Genomic DNA, 17,471 nt, shown 5'->3' on the forward strand with positions numbered 1-17,471 from the left:
GCAGTAAAACTAACCAAGTATGGATGCGATGCTCTGTTGCAGACATTATATCCTGCCTGAACACCAAAATTAAACTTTGTAGTTGCAAGCATGTATTGTACGGGCGCAAACTTCAACGTAAAATGTATGCTCGGGTTTTGTAGCGGACGTCCAGAGAAAGATGCCTCACTGTCGACACAGAAGCCTATCTTATAGGCGTGTAGTATAGCTTAAGAAGTTCCAGCGCACAGTAGCTTCCTGTAGGCGTCTATGTAACGTACTGTGCTCACTGGGCTTCCTGGATGCAAAGTGCACGTCAGTGCGGAAAGAAACGGTGCGCACCAGCGAAATGTTATGATATTGGACTTAAAAATGTTTCGCGCTCAGCGGCAGAAACGCGTTTTTTTTTATGTGTCGATCAATAACAACTCCTAGCCCATGCATGCACAATTCTGTAATCCTTGGCGGCGCTTAAAAATCTATGTGCTAAATTGTGCTGCCCCATCAGCAAAGCGAGCGGTATACGACTGCCTGCCAACGCGGTCATCGGTATAGCACTGCGTGACAATCCCAACGACCGTCCCTGGAATCCGCAAAGCGCTCGCGGCGTGCTGTATAACCCATTAGATAAGGCCTGTCTTTTCTACAAGATACAATGTCGCGTTTACTCAGGCAAAAAAAAAGAAAAGAAAAAGAAATATTGGTTACAAGTGGTGTTTCCAAATTGAGAATTCACAATTGTGTATACTGAGCCAATTTAGACCTCCAATTGGAAGCTGCAATGGCAATGTCTGCCCCAGTCAAAGAAAATTCATTGGGTTGAAATTGAAAATTTTCTGAATCTGTATTTGGAACCAACTGGACAGATGAGGCATTCCAATTGTAAACCGTTATCACAAGGCTAACTGTTGGCTTCCAACTCAAGTGGCTGCTCCAAGTGGTCCAAAGGAAAATATGCATGACACTTCAGCCATAGAGACACTACAGGTCTGAAGAGGTGGCACAACCCCAGAGATTTTATTGTATGTCCATTGAAAATACTTTTTCCTTTGACCTTATTTACCCCATTCATTGGACCCTCTTCTTGAAGCCAATGACACTTGATTAAGCTACTAATAGCTTTTCTACAAGAGCCTAATTAGCTCGTTATTCTGCGTTTGTAGAGAACAATATGCAAATCCACACACAAGAAAATTATTGGCTTCCATTTTAAATGCAATTATCAATTGGAACCGATTGGTAGCTCCAATTTAAATATCCAGTTGGACGCTCCACTTGGATGATTCAGCTGGAACCGTAAAACCAACTGTAAGTAAGGAAACCAATTGTGCTACACAACTGGATTCATTAGTCCAATTGGCTGACCTATTGAGTCATTTGATTCCAACTGGAATGCCCAACTGGACCCAATGTATTTTCGTTTTTTTTTTTTTCCTGGGTAATGCAAAGGCGCCCCATGTTTTGGCTTATTCTGAAGCGTTCCCTTCGAGAGCTTTAGAGATGCATTGATTTATCGTTAGTAAAGAATTGTGTTAACAGAACAATGTACAAGTAAAACAGGTGGCTTATTGGCTATGGTGTTCGCCTCCTGAGCCCAAGGGCATGGGATCGAATTCCGGCCGCGGCCGTCGCATTTAGATGGTTGCGAAATTCAATGGCCCTGTACTGTGCGATGGCAGTGCCGGCTAAAAATCTCCATGTTGTAGAAATTACTCCGGAGCATTCCTTTACAGCGTCTCTCACTGCTCATGTACAGCTTGGGACGTTAAATGCCACATACCAGCCACCCAAAGCACACATGGGTACAGAAACTGCAGCAAGAGCGGCGCTTCCAAGCACTAAAGCAACTATAAAGCAGTTCTGCCTCTCCCTTCCTTCGCCCGCGCGTCTTCGTTTCCCTTTGGCTGACAGCGCAGACCCAAGGGTGGTGGACTACTAGCGGCATCTATGTTCTGTCTGCCAAACTTCTGCCAAGGTCCCTTTGAGGTTTCCTGCGGCCAAGGTTTTCCGTTCCCTTCGTGCTTTAAATGGGCATGAGAGCGCTCAGCGTGGAGTGTGCGCACGAATTCATGCGTTTTTATGACCGCAAATGGCAAGTGCTGGACGGAGTAATTTATGCGTTTCGCATCCAAAGGCCCTGATAGATACGGCCACCCCTGGAGCCCGTGAACGAATCTGCAATACTCGAGTGGCTATGCGAACACGAGCTCGGACAGCCGCTCTCAGTGCGAAATTTACTAACAGCCGGGTAGATGGCTTTCTGAAAGCATCATCACGTCTCTCTCTCTCTCTCGCTCGCTCCCTTTTATTACACACACACAAAAAAAAAACAGATGGCACTGACGCAGAGATAGCTCGACTGTTGGATTCCAAATTACTGGTAGTGACAGCCAAATGAGAAACAGATGCAGCCTCGCTCTCTGCTTCCGGTCTTCGACGCGATTCGTGCTGTGCCAACGTCAAATTTCTTCAAAAATACAAGAAGAATCGCTACTAAATCGCATAGCTTCTTGTTTAGCAATGCTGTTGGAGATCAGCACACGTGCTCGTAGGGAAATACTCAGTATCTAGGAATCATCCAGAAAAGGTGTCAAGCATGCAACGAAGGGCTCAGTGGTCATGAGCCTCAGTAGCTCACCCACAGCAGCCGTTAAATGCGTGCGTGCGTGCGTGCGTTCGTGCGCGCGCGCGTATCGTATAGGTCACGTCTTCGCGCTCGCCTGTACCCGAGCGTGTGTCGCCGCTTGTGCGCACGCGTGCTTTGCACATGCTGGTGCCGTAAGTCATAAGTAAGTACATAACTGTAAGCAATTAGCTGAAATACCTGCCTAGCTGCAAGTAGCTTCAACTTCGTTAAAACAACTGAAAACTCCCTGCAGCCTGATTAAAAGAAAGAGAGCCTTCAAGAAATCGAAAATAATTTCCCCATCAGCACTGAAAACTAGTACTGAAGCTAACAGGTCTCCCAAAGTGCCATTCTGAGTGCCGTATAACGTATTTTAGTACAGTTCTGCTTATTTAACAACATTCTACGAAACAGGACGGGAAAAAACCGTCTCCTGAATTTTATACTCAAGCGTCCAAACTTTAAACGAATGATTGAATGAATGAGATCATTTTTTTTTTCAAGGAAATTCCTATGGAGACAAATGCTGAAGGCTAATACAGCCTGAAGACGCCCCTACCCCCGTTCAGTTCAAATAGCACTCCGCATTGGGTGCATTTTGAATACTTGATGGTGGTGGTGCTGAAGACTTTTATTGTTAATAATGGTGCGGCGGGAACAACGGAATTCCCCGGCCTGAGCAGAGCTGGAACATAGAAAGTGCATTCATAACTGGGTATAAGGGCGGAAAAAATAAATAGCTTCCAAACATCCCATAGCAAAAAAGCTGCAGTGTACAAATACACACATCATATATAAATAACACCGCACAGCAAAACAGTAAAACATCGAACACGTTACAAGTATTAAATAAACTGTAATGCAGAATTACACAGTTGAAGTTGAAAGTTTATTTGTCATTCCAAAGAAGTCGCAATAATATACAACGAGAGGTCGCAAGGTACAAGACCACAGGTGAGACCTCCCATTAGAATAATTTTCAATACACAACTAATCAGAAAACAGAAGCTAAGGAGATCAATCTGCATGAATTATATTGCGACGCAACGCAGACAATATATAACAAGGTATACAGTAAACTGCAAAACCGACAGATTTAAATAAAAGAAATATATTACAGAAGAAAGTACAACTACACACGGTAGGACGCCGTGATAAATAGGATAAATAAGATTGGTGCAACAAAAATCACATAATAAGAAGGAAAAGTTTTAATTTCTACCTAAAAAAAGAAAGTATATCAGTTTGCTTCATGCCCAAACTTAAAGAATTCCAGAATGATGGGATAGAAAATTGAAGGTTCTGACCTTAGGTAGTGGAAAGTTATGGCGCAGCGCAAACCGTGTGACGTTGTTGTTTATAATCATGTCGGGATGGAAGTGGCTTAGCGGGAGTTGACAACGAAGAATCTTAAAAATAGAATACCGATATTATAAAAATAAAGGGCGGATGTGGGTAGAACCTTTAAATCCATGAACAAAATGCGCGAGGGTGAGTTTCGAGGAGAAGACGGTTAGTATGCGTATGGCTTGCGTTTAGATTTTTATTAACGACCTGAGATTAATGTGATAAGCGTTACCTCAGGATGAAATTCCATAGTTTAAGTGGCTATGGACGAATGCATAGTAAAGGTATAATAATGTATGCATAGGAAAATAACTTCGTGTTTGATTAGAACGCGTAATTCATACGAAATTTCCATGCGTTTCCGCTAAGTGGTAATGGAATTTCAGATGAGGGTCAGCGACAACACCCAGAAATGAAATGAAGTATTTGGAAAAAGAGAATTCAAGCAGAACGGTGACTATATCATGAAAACACCATGGAGTACTCTACTTGGCGCATCTTTTTGACTACAAGAAAAGTTCTGTACATGTTTTTGAGCTTACCAGTGTGATAGGTGCAGTTTCTTACATTTGCTTGTTTATCCAAAATCTGGATAGCTGGATACGATACCGACTGCTTGCAAATAATTAGCTGTAATTTTGGGAAGCCTCCTTGCATGTTTAAAACGCTATCTTTGGTCAACCATCGTACCGAAATTTTTGTGATCGTTTGTGGAATGTGCATGTTTGATTATTTTGTACAGATAAATTTTGCTGGCCATAAGTCGTGTTTCAAAAACAGTTCCCTGGCTCCTAAATCACGCATACCTCCTACATAGGTTTTGAAAATATGTAACACGCGCTTTTTTAATATTAATAATTAAAGAATGAATTCAAGGAGAGGATGACCAGTATCCGCCCTATGAAAATGTGGAATGCGGGAGCCTTCCATATTTTAAAGAAAATTGGAAGCAAATATAGAAGAAAACTGAATGACTTTTCTTTTGGTTTACTTTTAAATGTTGTAGCCAGTTAAGCGCTAAATGTTGAAATGAATGAGCGCGGAAATGAGGCGCTTAAACATACAGTTTGCAATATGCTGTGCAGCAACGCAGTAGCAATGAAACTATATAAAAGAGAACTAGCCTGCTATAAAGACCTCTCATCAGACGAAGTCGCAACATGGTAACACAGCCTTAAAATGAAATGGCAGCTTTATTTAAGTTGCTGCGCTTTTCTTTGAGGCAATATTATCAATTATTGCAAATATAAAAAAGCAGGCACGAAGAAAGGGGAAGGAAAAGGCAAGCAACCACATATTACATGCATAATAACAACGCCTGGTTTTTTTTCCCCTAGAAAGATGAGATATAAATACTCTACCCAAAAATGTATATTTCGAAAAGCAAAAATGGATGCAAACTGGAAGCTTCTGCGGACCAATATGCACTATATCTTCTCTGCATCCTTGTGACTGGATTGCGCTGCCGCTCTCTTTATTAATGCGTTAACATTAGATGGATCTCTGAAGGCGGAAACGGCGACAGCCGTCACGCGTGGCGTGGAGCGAGCCTTGTGACGTCATCCCAACCTGCCCACCGCGGCAAGTAGCAACCTTCCCACCGGATTGTGGGCTTCAAAAGGGATGCCAACTTCGAAATGGATGTCATGGCGTTTTCACACATGTCGCGCAAAGTCGGTTAGAAAACGCAGAGGAATGATGCACACAAAATCTTGAATTTGAACAGAGTTTTAGAGAACCATATAGAGAGTTTACAGGTATCAACATAATACCGGGCGACCAGCGCGCATGCGCAAAACTTAAAGAGCGGTTCGAGTTTAGATTCAGCCTCCGACCCAATAATAATAATAATAATTATTGGTTTTTGGGGAAAGGAAATGGCGCAGTATCTGTCTCATATATCGTTGGACACCTGAACCGCGTCGTAGTGGAAGGGATAATGGAGGGAGTGAAATAAGAAAGGAAGAAAGAGGTGCCGTAGTGGAGGGCTCCGGAATAATTTTGACCACCTGGGGATCTTTAACGTGCACTGACATCGCTCAGCACACGGGCGCCTTAGCGTTTTGCCTCCACAAAAACGCGGCCGCCGCGGTCGGGTTCGAACCCGGTAACTCCGGATCAGTAGCCGAGCGCCCTAACCACTGAGCCACCACGGCGGGTCCGACCCAAACGCTGGATTGGAAAAAATATCGCGCGCACACAAAGACGTCAGGGTACGGTGATGCAAGAACATTGCGGCGCCCGTCGAAACGGCAGTTGTTCGTCCTCGCAGCAATGTTCCTAGCTCAGATGGGCCACAAATAATCCACATTTACGTAGTAATTTGTTATTTTTATTGCTTAAGTTGTTAGTTTTATCACTCCAGACGAGAAGAGGGAGATTTTATGTGGATATGAAAACCACGGGAACTCTCTAACTTTGTGCGGGCACCTGAACAGTGCAGAGAGGGAAGGGACGAGGGATGAATGGAGAGAAAAAAAAAGGATAAAGACGCGCCTGACACAACCACGATGCAGCAATGCAATACAATGAAATTAATTTTCATTGCTGCCATGAGTAAACCTTTCGGTGCAAGTGGACCTCGATACTGCAACAAAATTTCGGGGTTCTAATCAGTATACATCCCTATGCGCGCCAACAACATGGCAGCAACTACGGGAGTATATTGGCTCAGTTTGTGACTGTAACTCTAGCATAAGAAGCCTCTTGGCTAAACAGAAGGCTTTCATTTGTCCTTAAGGTAGAGCGGCTACGACAGCCTTCCATAATAAATAAAAGAAAGAAATGATCTTGGTTTCTACTGGACTGTGCTGACGTTCGCAAAGTTGAAAGCATAAAGCATAACGCAAGGCCGTCCGAACTTATATGAGAGCAATGCACAGCGCGATACACTTCCGCGCTTGCGGTATCCGCCGCCCCGAGGTGTTAGATGCGGGCGTGTAGCTTCTTGCGTGCAGCGCCTGACCTAAGCGGATCATGCACCGTACTAGGCGGAGCTCTGCAGCTGACAAAGGCAGGAAACACGCGCGGCCTCTCCCCTAGACACGTGGGGGCTGTAGGTCATGTTAAAAGTAGGACGTACGATGCAACCACATCGCTAACGCTTACCGACGAGCACGCCGGGGTGGCAGAACCCATTGCAGTGCGTCACCGCTTGACATGGGGACCTTTATGTAAAAATGTATGCGCACTTATAAATTTTGTTAGGAATCAAAAGACCTCAATATCCACATGCATTTTAAACGAATTGATTACAATGAGATGCCCCCCTCCCTTCGCAACGCACTGGAAGGTGGCTGTTTTCGACATAAGTACTCATGCCCGAAGCAAGCACCTTCTACTTGGGCAGCTGACATTGCTGCATTGCCGATATTCTCTGATGATGCAGAAAAAAATCACCGCGGCCCTCGGCAACATTCCTCGGACAACCATTTTCGCAGCAAAGACTGACAGCGAGACCCTCCTCTTTTCGGGACCTGGACAGAGACCCCGTTTGGCGCAGACACAGATCAAAAATGAGATACGCACCATGATAAATCTCTGGAACCATTTCATTTACGTTCAAACGAATCCGGTGAGGCTTTTGTACGTTTAAAGTAGTTCACGACGAGCGCAGCCCTCAGGAGGGAGTCTGTTCGTGTGCTGCGCTGACGCTCCGACAGATGACAGCACTTTCCCATCAGGTGCGCAGACCCACACGTACTGTGATCATCATAGATGAGGAGGAAAACCGCCTCGGCGCGGCGGAAGGTTGACCGATGTTTTTCTCCAGAGGCGGGTCCTCTGTACTGCACTGGGGTAGAAAATCGCGTGCTGGAAACGGCTCCATTACCGCGAATTTTGCGAAAATTCTGGCGTAGCGGGAACGAAGGCGATGCTTCGAAGTTCTCAAATAATGATGCCATCACAGGAGTGATCTTTCGATATCTAAGCGCTACGGTTCCGGTGCCGTCTGCATTAAATCCTTAAAAGACTCATTCGGATACAATCACGTTATTATCGACAGTCTAGGCTTCGCCATTAGCATGGCTAAACTTGTAGCAAATGCTGAAGCTATTACTTTTAGTTGATACGTTACGCTTTTCCTAAAATTGAATGGCTTTTTTAATACAGCCATGTAACGCCCATTCTAGACCTTTTGTTTGTTAGTGAAGTGCTTACAAAATTCTATATTCTTTTCGCACCTGCCATATATGACCACACATTGCTCTCTCATGGAATAAAATAGCAGGCAAGAAAAAATGCACAGCTGCTCTAGCTAAGGAATAGTCGAGCTGATGACGTTGCTAGTATTGACTATGCCGATGCCAATCAAGGAATTCTTAGCAGTGATACTGAGAGTGCCTGGCGGCATTACTTCGCATTTAAATTCTGTCTTTTGCAGGAACAAAAGTTACGGCAGCCAAATTGTTCGCACGATATTTTTTTTTTTTTGGGGGGGGGGGGGGGCGGACAATAGCACAACGTCTTACGTTGGTTTGAACTATACACACGCTCAAAGATGAGCCTCTACCTGTACACATTACGGCGCTGTGGAAAATCACCAATCGCTTGCTAAATGGCTTTTCAAATATGAGCGTATATAAGTGCAGATTTATATGCTCGAGAAGTTTTCCTGTCTTTGCTCAAGCATGACTCAGCCCTCTGTGCGGAGACGGCCCTAAGAACCCGCATTATGTACAGCCTTAGTTAGAATTCGTCTGGCCCCACGGTTTTCTTTTCAGCCATAAAGTGCAAGTACAGTGATCCAGAGCTTAAGCTATAGCTGAAGCTCTGAATCACTGTACTTGGAGGCAAACCTTGTCCTCACCTTTCAATACATCTGTGTAGTTAGCCGTGCCGCAAGTGCGGCCCTTTATGGCTCAAAAGGAAAATGTGGCCCAAATAATTTTGACCAAGGGGGTACTTGCTGCGCAACTGAAGAAGCAAGGTTGCATGCCTTGCAGCGTTTGGTAGCAAATGCGTGTAGAATGCTTTAGCAAAGCGAAATGGTGGAATAAGAAAGGACACAAGCTTGCCTCATAAAATGATCATACATTCTGAACCTTCGTCACCGAAATGTTGTTTTGTGCTTGAAGCACAGGAACTTCTTGCACACTTCCGATATTTTGAGGAGCATGTTCCATGTTCTGTGTTCTGATTTGCAGGCTCGACCACCAGTTTTAATGTAGCTTCAAACTGAAAATTTATAAAATAGATAATTACTGTATGTGAGGGTAGCGCAAAACGGGACAAGGGACAAAGAAAGACGCACACAACGCAGGCGCTCACATACTGTGGATCACCAATACCGACTCGCCCATGTGTCTACCCTTGCGATAATAATTATTGGCATTTTTTAACAACCTGTCGTAATTGATTTCTGGACTTTTTTGAATGCCAAAATTATTAGATATCAACGCTCCCCTAAAAGCTGTCAAAAGGTAGTAATCATTTGATTCCCCGCTTGAGTTCCCTATCTCGTCACGAGGGGGGGGGGGGGGAGCGAAATGAATTTATTTTACGAGGTTCTGTCCATCTAATCAGATAGGCCAGTGATTGTGTCTGAGTGCGTGTGTCACGCTCCTTTTGAAACAGCTGGAACTTCAAATCTGGGCTCCCTAACAACTCACCTCTTCTCTTCTAGTGAGGAAGTTACTGTACCGGGTCTGTCGGAAAGTAACTGGAACTCTGCGTCTACTAGCGAATAGTACATTCTCAGCCCTTCCCACTGGACATTATCTGCTGTCCACAGGTAGTCTGCCGACATGCCATGGAGTGATCGGCGTGACAAGCCTCTTGTCATGTGGCTCCTATCGTGGGGCAAAGGCTAACTCGAACCCGGCCTCCTTCGGGCTAGCGTGTCTTCGGGCCGAGGAAAGATGGAACTTGAAGTTTGAGAAACGATAACAAGCGGGTTTAATGGCACTTTGACGAAACTTATTTACATATCAAGAAAAGCAAAAACTAAAAAATTATGAGATCATGTGTCGAGCAACTGTATGAGTCTTGTCGCCAGGGTCCGGAGCGTCCTTTCTCACTCAGCACGCTCCTTAAATCCCCTAAGCTCCCGCCCTTTAATTAGGCGGTGGGCAATACAACATGAGGCGCACTTCTCCAAGATGGGAAAAGTTGCATAGCACTGTGGCAAGCGGGATCACTCGTTGCAGAGTCGACCCGAAGGAACGGGCGAGGAGAAATCGCAAGTCCGCTGCTGTTTCCTACCTACAGTGGTGCAAGCGTGGTACAAGCGGCTCCCTGTCTCCCAAAAAACGCATGTGATCCTTGCGGCGCCGCGGGCCTCAAATGCGGCGAGCTCTGTATGGTGTAACCGGCTCCTGACGGACACGGCTACTTACTTGACGGCGCAGCTCCTTTTATTCCCCCGTCGTCTGTCCGTCATCGGTCGCTGTCCCCAGGCGTCCTTTACCGGAAAGCAGTCAAAGGGAAGGTTCATCGCCGATCGAAGTGTGAGAAAAATTCCGCAGGCTCTTTCCCAGCGATGCACTCTTCTTTGGGGTCGTCGGCCACTTGGCGCCGTCGAAGTTGCCGCTGCTGTCGCCGCCAAAATTGTCACCCCTGTTGAAGGAACCTCCACCTTAATATACTTTCGCAGGAGCGCATCCCGTTCATAACACCCCACACATTGTGAATGAAGCTGAGGTCAGGCGACTGCGAGAACCGGCTGAGGACGGGGATACTTCGCGTGTGCACAGTCTCATAGGTATATGATACTGCTAGCCGTTTCGCGGTTCTTTCTGACGGAGGCTGGTCCCATGGCCGAAACGTCTATTGCGCTGTCACTTCTCACGTCTATATGAACAACAACGGTTCAGACATGAGAAGGGACAGTTTAATACACGTTTCGGCTGCGGGACTGGTCTTCGTCGCAAAGAAGCGCGGAAAGGCTAGCAGTCTCATATATGGGTGGTGATATCTGTGTGGAAAAAGGGTGCAATCTTAGAATAGCGCGAACTCAAACCTTGGTGGTAATCTCTCGGTGACGCATTGCAAAATGTGCAGTACGCCACGAAAGGAAAAAAAAGCATAAGTAGCCCGTAGAAGGCACGTGGCGAAATGGCAAAATAGATTACAATGGCGCAAACAAGCAGCGATTACATGCCGTGAATGTATACGTCAGGAAAATTTGATGTACGTTTTTTTTAGAATGCGGAGCATTAAAACACTAACAAAGCAATGCAACGAAATTAAATGCAAACGTAGCACAGTTCCATATGGTGCCATCTGGAATAGTTATGTAAAAGAATGAAGAAATCCACACAAGAAGACAATGACATACAACGGTGGGAAATGCGCTTAGATTACAAGGAAAAAAAACAAATACAAATGCAACTGCGTTTTACCGAAACACATCATGCACAAAGGTGACGTGTTGCTTCAGCGCCAATACTTACAACAGCGTGATACATCGGGTACCCGCCAATATTTTTCAACACCTGTTTACCTAGAGCAGAGCTTCCTTCGTTACCAGCTATAAAGGGTTCTAGATGGGTAAGGAGCGCGTCCGAGATATACAATCTGGGGAGGCTAAATCTTTTCATACCAAAAATCACATATCGCATGCGAACAGAGTCAATATTTAGAAATCACTGTTACGTATCTGCAGTCTACGAAGGTAGAGCTTGTATACACATACTAACCGACGCCTCTTTCTTTCACGCAAACCGTGTGGGCGACACGCGTAGCCGCATTGGACACACGCGGCTGGCGAGTAAGCAAACGTGTGCCGCCACGCGCCGCCACCTTGTCCAGCCAACTTCTCTCGATCAACAAACTTGGACAAAGGCGTCGAAATAATACACTTCCTAGTCGAGGAAATGACCCTCATCTGCCGAGCAGATTGTTCGCTTTGCCCAAGTAGCCTTCATTTCTCCGTTTCGCTCTGCTCTGCCTTCACTGTGCGGTCGAAGAGCGAGGGGGGGGGGGGGGGTGGATATGAGCCAACAAGGCCGCCTGAACGTTTCCTGTCAGCGTGAAGCGTGCGCCCTCTTTCTTGGCGACCGCGTGCGCAGCGCGATTCCCGAGGAAGCGGGACTGGCCGAGGGAGGCACGCTCGCGAGTCGCGTCCTGCGTCGTCCGGCTTCTGCTTCGTGAGGCGGGCCGGGCGTCGCGATGTTGAAGGCACGCGCGTGTGAGCTGCGTTTCCCCTCCCGCACTGGGGCCCCATACCGCTTTGTGCCGTTGTCGGATACCGAAAAAAAAGTGCACTGGCGATCATACGAGGTGATGTGACGAATCTGCGTTGGCAGTATTGGTTGTAGTACTGCATTTCGCTGCTACAATGATCGCCTTCCGGCTGCGATCTTGAATTGTATTTCGCTGTCGTTTTTATGCTCCAGTGCTGCGTGGGCTTCTCGTGGGTGGAGGCGTCTGGAGGGTGAAGATGGGTGGAGGTCAAGGGGGGTCGCGTAGTGGGAGGAGGCCTCCTGGAGAGTGTGGGTGGGTGTTTGGTGGTAGGTGAAGGTTCTGGCAGGTGAAGGCCGGTTGTTTAGAGGTGGATGGATGATTATGAAGGTAGGAGGTGAGTGGACTACAAAAGTGGGCGTGTAATGGGCGGAAGAATCCTGGAGCGTGGCGGAGTCACACATCAGACGGACAGATTTTGAGCACGTAATGCTAGTAACGGATTAAAAAACGCTACAAATTACTCTACGTGGGGAAATTTCACTCCGCCGTATGCCCACTATAATGCGGCCCTGTACTTGTTAATGTCTGGGAAGGACATTACGAGGCGCTCATGCCTAATGGACAAGACAGGCTAGTCGAGAAATCAAGCAGGGGAGAGGATGCGAAGAAGCGGTACAGTGAGGTCAGATTTCTCCGAAGTCTGAAGAATAACTCTTAGCGTGTGCTTCGTTTATGGCGACTGCTTGCATTACGTGCTCCCGGCTATTCATAATTGACCTGCGAAAGGGATCCAGTGGTCTTGTGTCCGCCATGCAACGCAGAGCACTCGAAAAAAAACGAAAAGGTCACGCCCATTGAATCGCCTTGTCTGTCCGGATCTCGTTCTCGAGCGAAAACGCAGTTCTTTATGGAGCTCAAAGACTTTTTCCTTTGTGTGTGTGCATGTGTGTGTGTGGGGGGGGGGGGGGGGTGCGTGCGGAAAGAACGACGACCAGTGATTTATTTTGAGCTGCCCTAACGCATTCTCATTAGTAGACCCGAATGCATGGACATGAAGAAAACGCTCTGACCGTTGTCGCCTTTCGACCTTTTCAGTGATCCTCCGTCAAGCGCCGCCTAATAAAATGTTCCGTCATTCTTCTGTCAATGTCGAAGACGTACTCTTGAGTTTCTGAAATTCAAATCACTAGTCCGCTTGCGCCATTTCAATAACCCGACAGGACCAAGAATTGAGGTAAACTGAGGGGGCAATTTCAGTGGTATAAATATATATCTAGATGTTGTCATTCCCATGTCACTGTCGAAAACTGCAACGTAGGTTTAGAACAAACTGAGTGGAAAAATTCAAGCTATTTTGTCAAACGTGATTTTGCTATAGTAAAATGAACAACGTACCGCTGTGGACAAGAGTAGGGGACCTCTTGTCCACTTCTAAACGCTTTTTCAGCAGAAATAACAATGAAATAATAATATTTGTAGTTTGTTGAACTGTGTATAGCCTTGGATACCTTTTTCAAACATGTACTGCGTCGTTATCTGGCCTGCAAATGGAGCTCTGGATGGTAAAGCAGGTCTCACACTTTTGGACTCGGCGGCGTATATACTGACGCTCCGACGAACGCTGCATTTACATAGGAGGCACTGCGCCAACAATAAAGAATTGTGACTTCCAATTGCCATTGCAGTCCACCGGCATTGCTTTTGTGGTAGTATCCGACACACTTCACAATTTCCGTTTGTTGTAAGAAGTTTCCAACCGATGGCAGATAAGAGTTTTAAACTGATTAAATCCCCATGACAGAATGTACTCTTTTATTATAATATCTAAGTGTCCATGATGGATTCAGAAACATTAAGGCAAACAGTTTTTTTTCTGTTTTTCAGTTCTTTCCGGCATAAATAACGGTACACCTTGTACGCTAAATATCGAAACTGTCGTGTACTGATATTTCTCGCCACATTAAAAAATCCCATCGGAGCTCGAGGCTAAGGAGCCTTCCAGTACGGCACCCCCACAACGTAATCACGCATCCGGCAAGTAAAAATAATTTCTTTGCTGGAACTCACTATGATAGTGGCATTCTTATTAGGCACCGAGGCTATTATTCCACAAAGATGGTGTGCTTAAACTGATAGCCCCAATGTAAATACCAAGCACTGCTTTTTAACAAACATTCATGAGAACACATTATTATAACGGGCACATTTCAAGTGCAAAAAGCTGTGTGCATGGCAGTCTCTATAATGGCAGGCCTGACTGCAGCATACGTATATTGCGATACATGGCTCTTTTTTACCCGCGGGGAGGGAGATGGTCATCATCATCATCATCATCATCAGCCTTACTACACCCACTGCAGGGCAAAGGCCTCTCCCATGTCTCTCCAATTAACCCTATCCTTTGCCAGCTGCATCCACTCTTTGCCTGCAAACTTCTTAATCTCATCCGCCCACCTAACCTTCTGCCGCCCCCTGCTACGCTTGCTTTCTCTTGGAACCCACTCCGTTACCCTTAAAGACCAGCGGTTATCCTGCCTTCGCATTACATGCCCTGCCCAAGCCCATTTCTTTCTCTTGATTTCGACTACGATGTCATTAACCCGTGTTTGTTCCCTCACCCACTCTGCCCGCTTCCGATCTCTTAACGTTACACCAATCATTTTTCTTTCCATGGCTCGCTGCGTTGTCCTTAACTTAAGCTGAACTCTTTTCGTTAGCCTCCACGTTTCTGCCCCGTAGGTGAGTACCGGTAAGATTATGCTGTTGTACACTTTCCTCTTGAGGGAAATTGGTAAACTGCCACTCATGATCTGCGAGAATTTGCCATATGCGCTCCACCCCATTCTTATCCTTCTAGTTATCTCCTTCTCATGATCCGGATCAGCTGTCACTACCTGCCCTAAGTAGACGTATTCCGGGACAATTTCTAGGCTCTCCCTGCCAACTGTGAACTGTTGTTCCCTTGCTAGGCTGTTGAACATTACCTTGGTTTTCTGCATGTTAATTTTTAGACCCATCGATCTGCTCTGCCTGTCTAACTCGTTGATCATGATTTGCAGTTCACCTCCTGAGTGACTCAGCAAGGCAATGTCATCAGCAAATCGCAGATTATTTAGGTATTCTCCATTTATTCTTATTCCCAACTGTTCCCAATTCAGGCCTCGAAAAACCTCCTGCAAACATGCGGTGAACAGCATTGGCGAGATCGTGTCTCCTTGCCTGACACCCTTCCTTATTGGAATTTTATTGCTGACTTTATGGAGGACTATAGTAGCTGTGCAGTTGCTATATATATCTTGCAGTATTTTGACATAAGGCTCTTCTACCCCCTGATTACGCAATGCCTGTATGACTGCTGAGGTTTCCACTGAGTCGAACGCTTTCTCGTAATCAATGAAAGCTATATAGAGAGGTTGGTTATATTCTGCGCATTTCTCTATCACCTGATTGATAGTGTGAATATGATCTATTGTGGAATATCCTTTACGAAAGCCTGCCTGATCATTTGGCTGATTAAAGTCTAACGTTGCCCTGACTCTATTAGCGATTACCTTAGTAAATACTTTGTAGGCAACGGATAGTAAGCTGATCGGCCTGTAATTTTTCAAGTCCTTGGCGTCTCCCTTCTTATGAATTAAGATAATGTTTGCATTCTTCCAAGCTTCTGGTACAGTCGAGGTCATAAGGCATTGCGTATACAGGGTGGCTAGTTTTTCTAGCACGATGTCCCCTCCATCCTTCAACAGATCTGCTGTTACCTGATCCTCCCCAGCTGCTTTTCCCCTTTTCATTGCTTCTAAGGCTTTTTTTACTTCATCTTTCGTTACTGGCGGGATGACACATTGCTGTGTACTGCTGTTCTCATTAGCGCTCCGATTACATTGGCTACTGTACAGGTCTGTGTAGAACTCTTCGGCTACGTTAACTATCTTATCCATATTGCTAATGACATTGCCCTGCTTGTCTCTTAATGCATACATCTGGTTTTTACCTATGCCTAGTTTCCTCTTCACTGTTTTTAGGCTACCTCCGTTCTTTATAGCATGCTCGATTCTCTCCATATTAAACTTCCTTATGTCGGCTACCTTGCGCTTATTTATTAACTTTGATAGCTCCGTTAGCTCTATTCTATCGGTAGTGTTAGATGCCTTCATGTTTTGGCGCTTCTTAATCAGATCTTTCGTCACCTGAGATAGCTTCCCGGTATCTTTTCGAACTGTCCTACCGCCTACTTCTACGGCGCACTCCGTAATTATTGATGTCAGGTTATCGTGCATTGAGTGAACATCAAGATCATCTTCCTCAGTTAAAGCCGAGTATCTGTTTTGCAGCGCTATCCTAAACTCTTGTGCTTTCCCTCTTACGGCTAACTCATTAATGGTACAATGGAGATGGTACAATGAGTTAATTCGAATTGCCTTTCGTCGTGATTCTTTTTGTCCCTCGTTACTGCCCACTCCCGCGCTGTCACTGGAACCAGTCAGTCAGACGCGCGGATGGTAAAACTCTAAAAGAATGGCGCCTAAAAATATTTTATCATATTGATCTTGCATTCGTTACGTGCCTTCAACCCACTGCTTATGAGCAAACTTAGAGCACAGGGCCCGGCTAATTTATCCGAGAAAACAGTGCGCAGAAACGAACAACCTCATTCTTCTCGCTTACCCCCCGTACATACGATTGGACATCTATACTCATATTTAAAGTAGCACGTGATGAAAAAATTTATGAGCCCGATAAAACGCAAAAGAGCGGAGGTTTATTACTCACAACTCAAGCGATAGCTACTGCCAAACTGTTCTGGCGTGTTTCCCTCTCAATCGGTCTGAGAATCGCTGGGCATTGCTTATATGCAGTTCTAAACGCAAAAAATAAAAAAAATACGCGTCTAGTTTTGTTATTCATCCTTGGTTAAGAATCTTCATCGTTTACGTCATTGATTTCAATTTGTCTACAAAGCGCGCGTCGACCATCTACCGCCCCCTTTTACAGCGGACGTTTGCAAAGCCAGACCGGGACAGACAACGCATCTATCTTGCTTCTCGTTTACTTCGTTCCAACCTCAAGAAACGAAAGACCGTTTCACTCGCACGGGGTTCCCATCACCGAGAGACAAAAGCAAGCTTATCGAGAAATTTTAGAACAAGAGCGATTCTGCCTAGGCTGACCCCAGCCAGAATTATTCCTTCATAAAGCCGTCATATTGGGTCAATTGAGGCGCTCCCTTTAGGTCGTGAAATTCGGCAATAGCTTCAGGAAATGTTTCAGTATATAAGCCTTAAGAGTTTTGCAGTGCACGAACTATGGAGGGGGTTTTGAACTTCCCAAATGAATAGTTGAACGGTTTTCTAAGAACAAATTTGCGTGTAGCCTCAGAACAAATCGAGTCTAT

This window comes from Amblyomma americanum, chromosome 1 (assembly GCF_052857255.1).
Source record: "Amblyomma americanum isolate KBUSLIRL-KWMA chromosome 1, ASM5285725v1, whole genome shotgun sequence".
In the NCBI taxonomy this organism is placed as follows: Eukaryota; Metazoa; Arthropoda; class Arachnida; order Ixodida; family Ixodidae; genus Amblyomma; species Amblyomma americanum.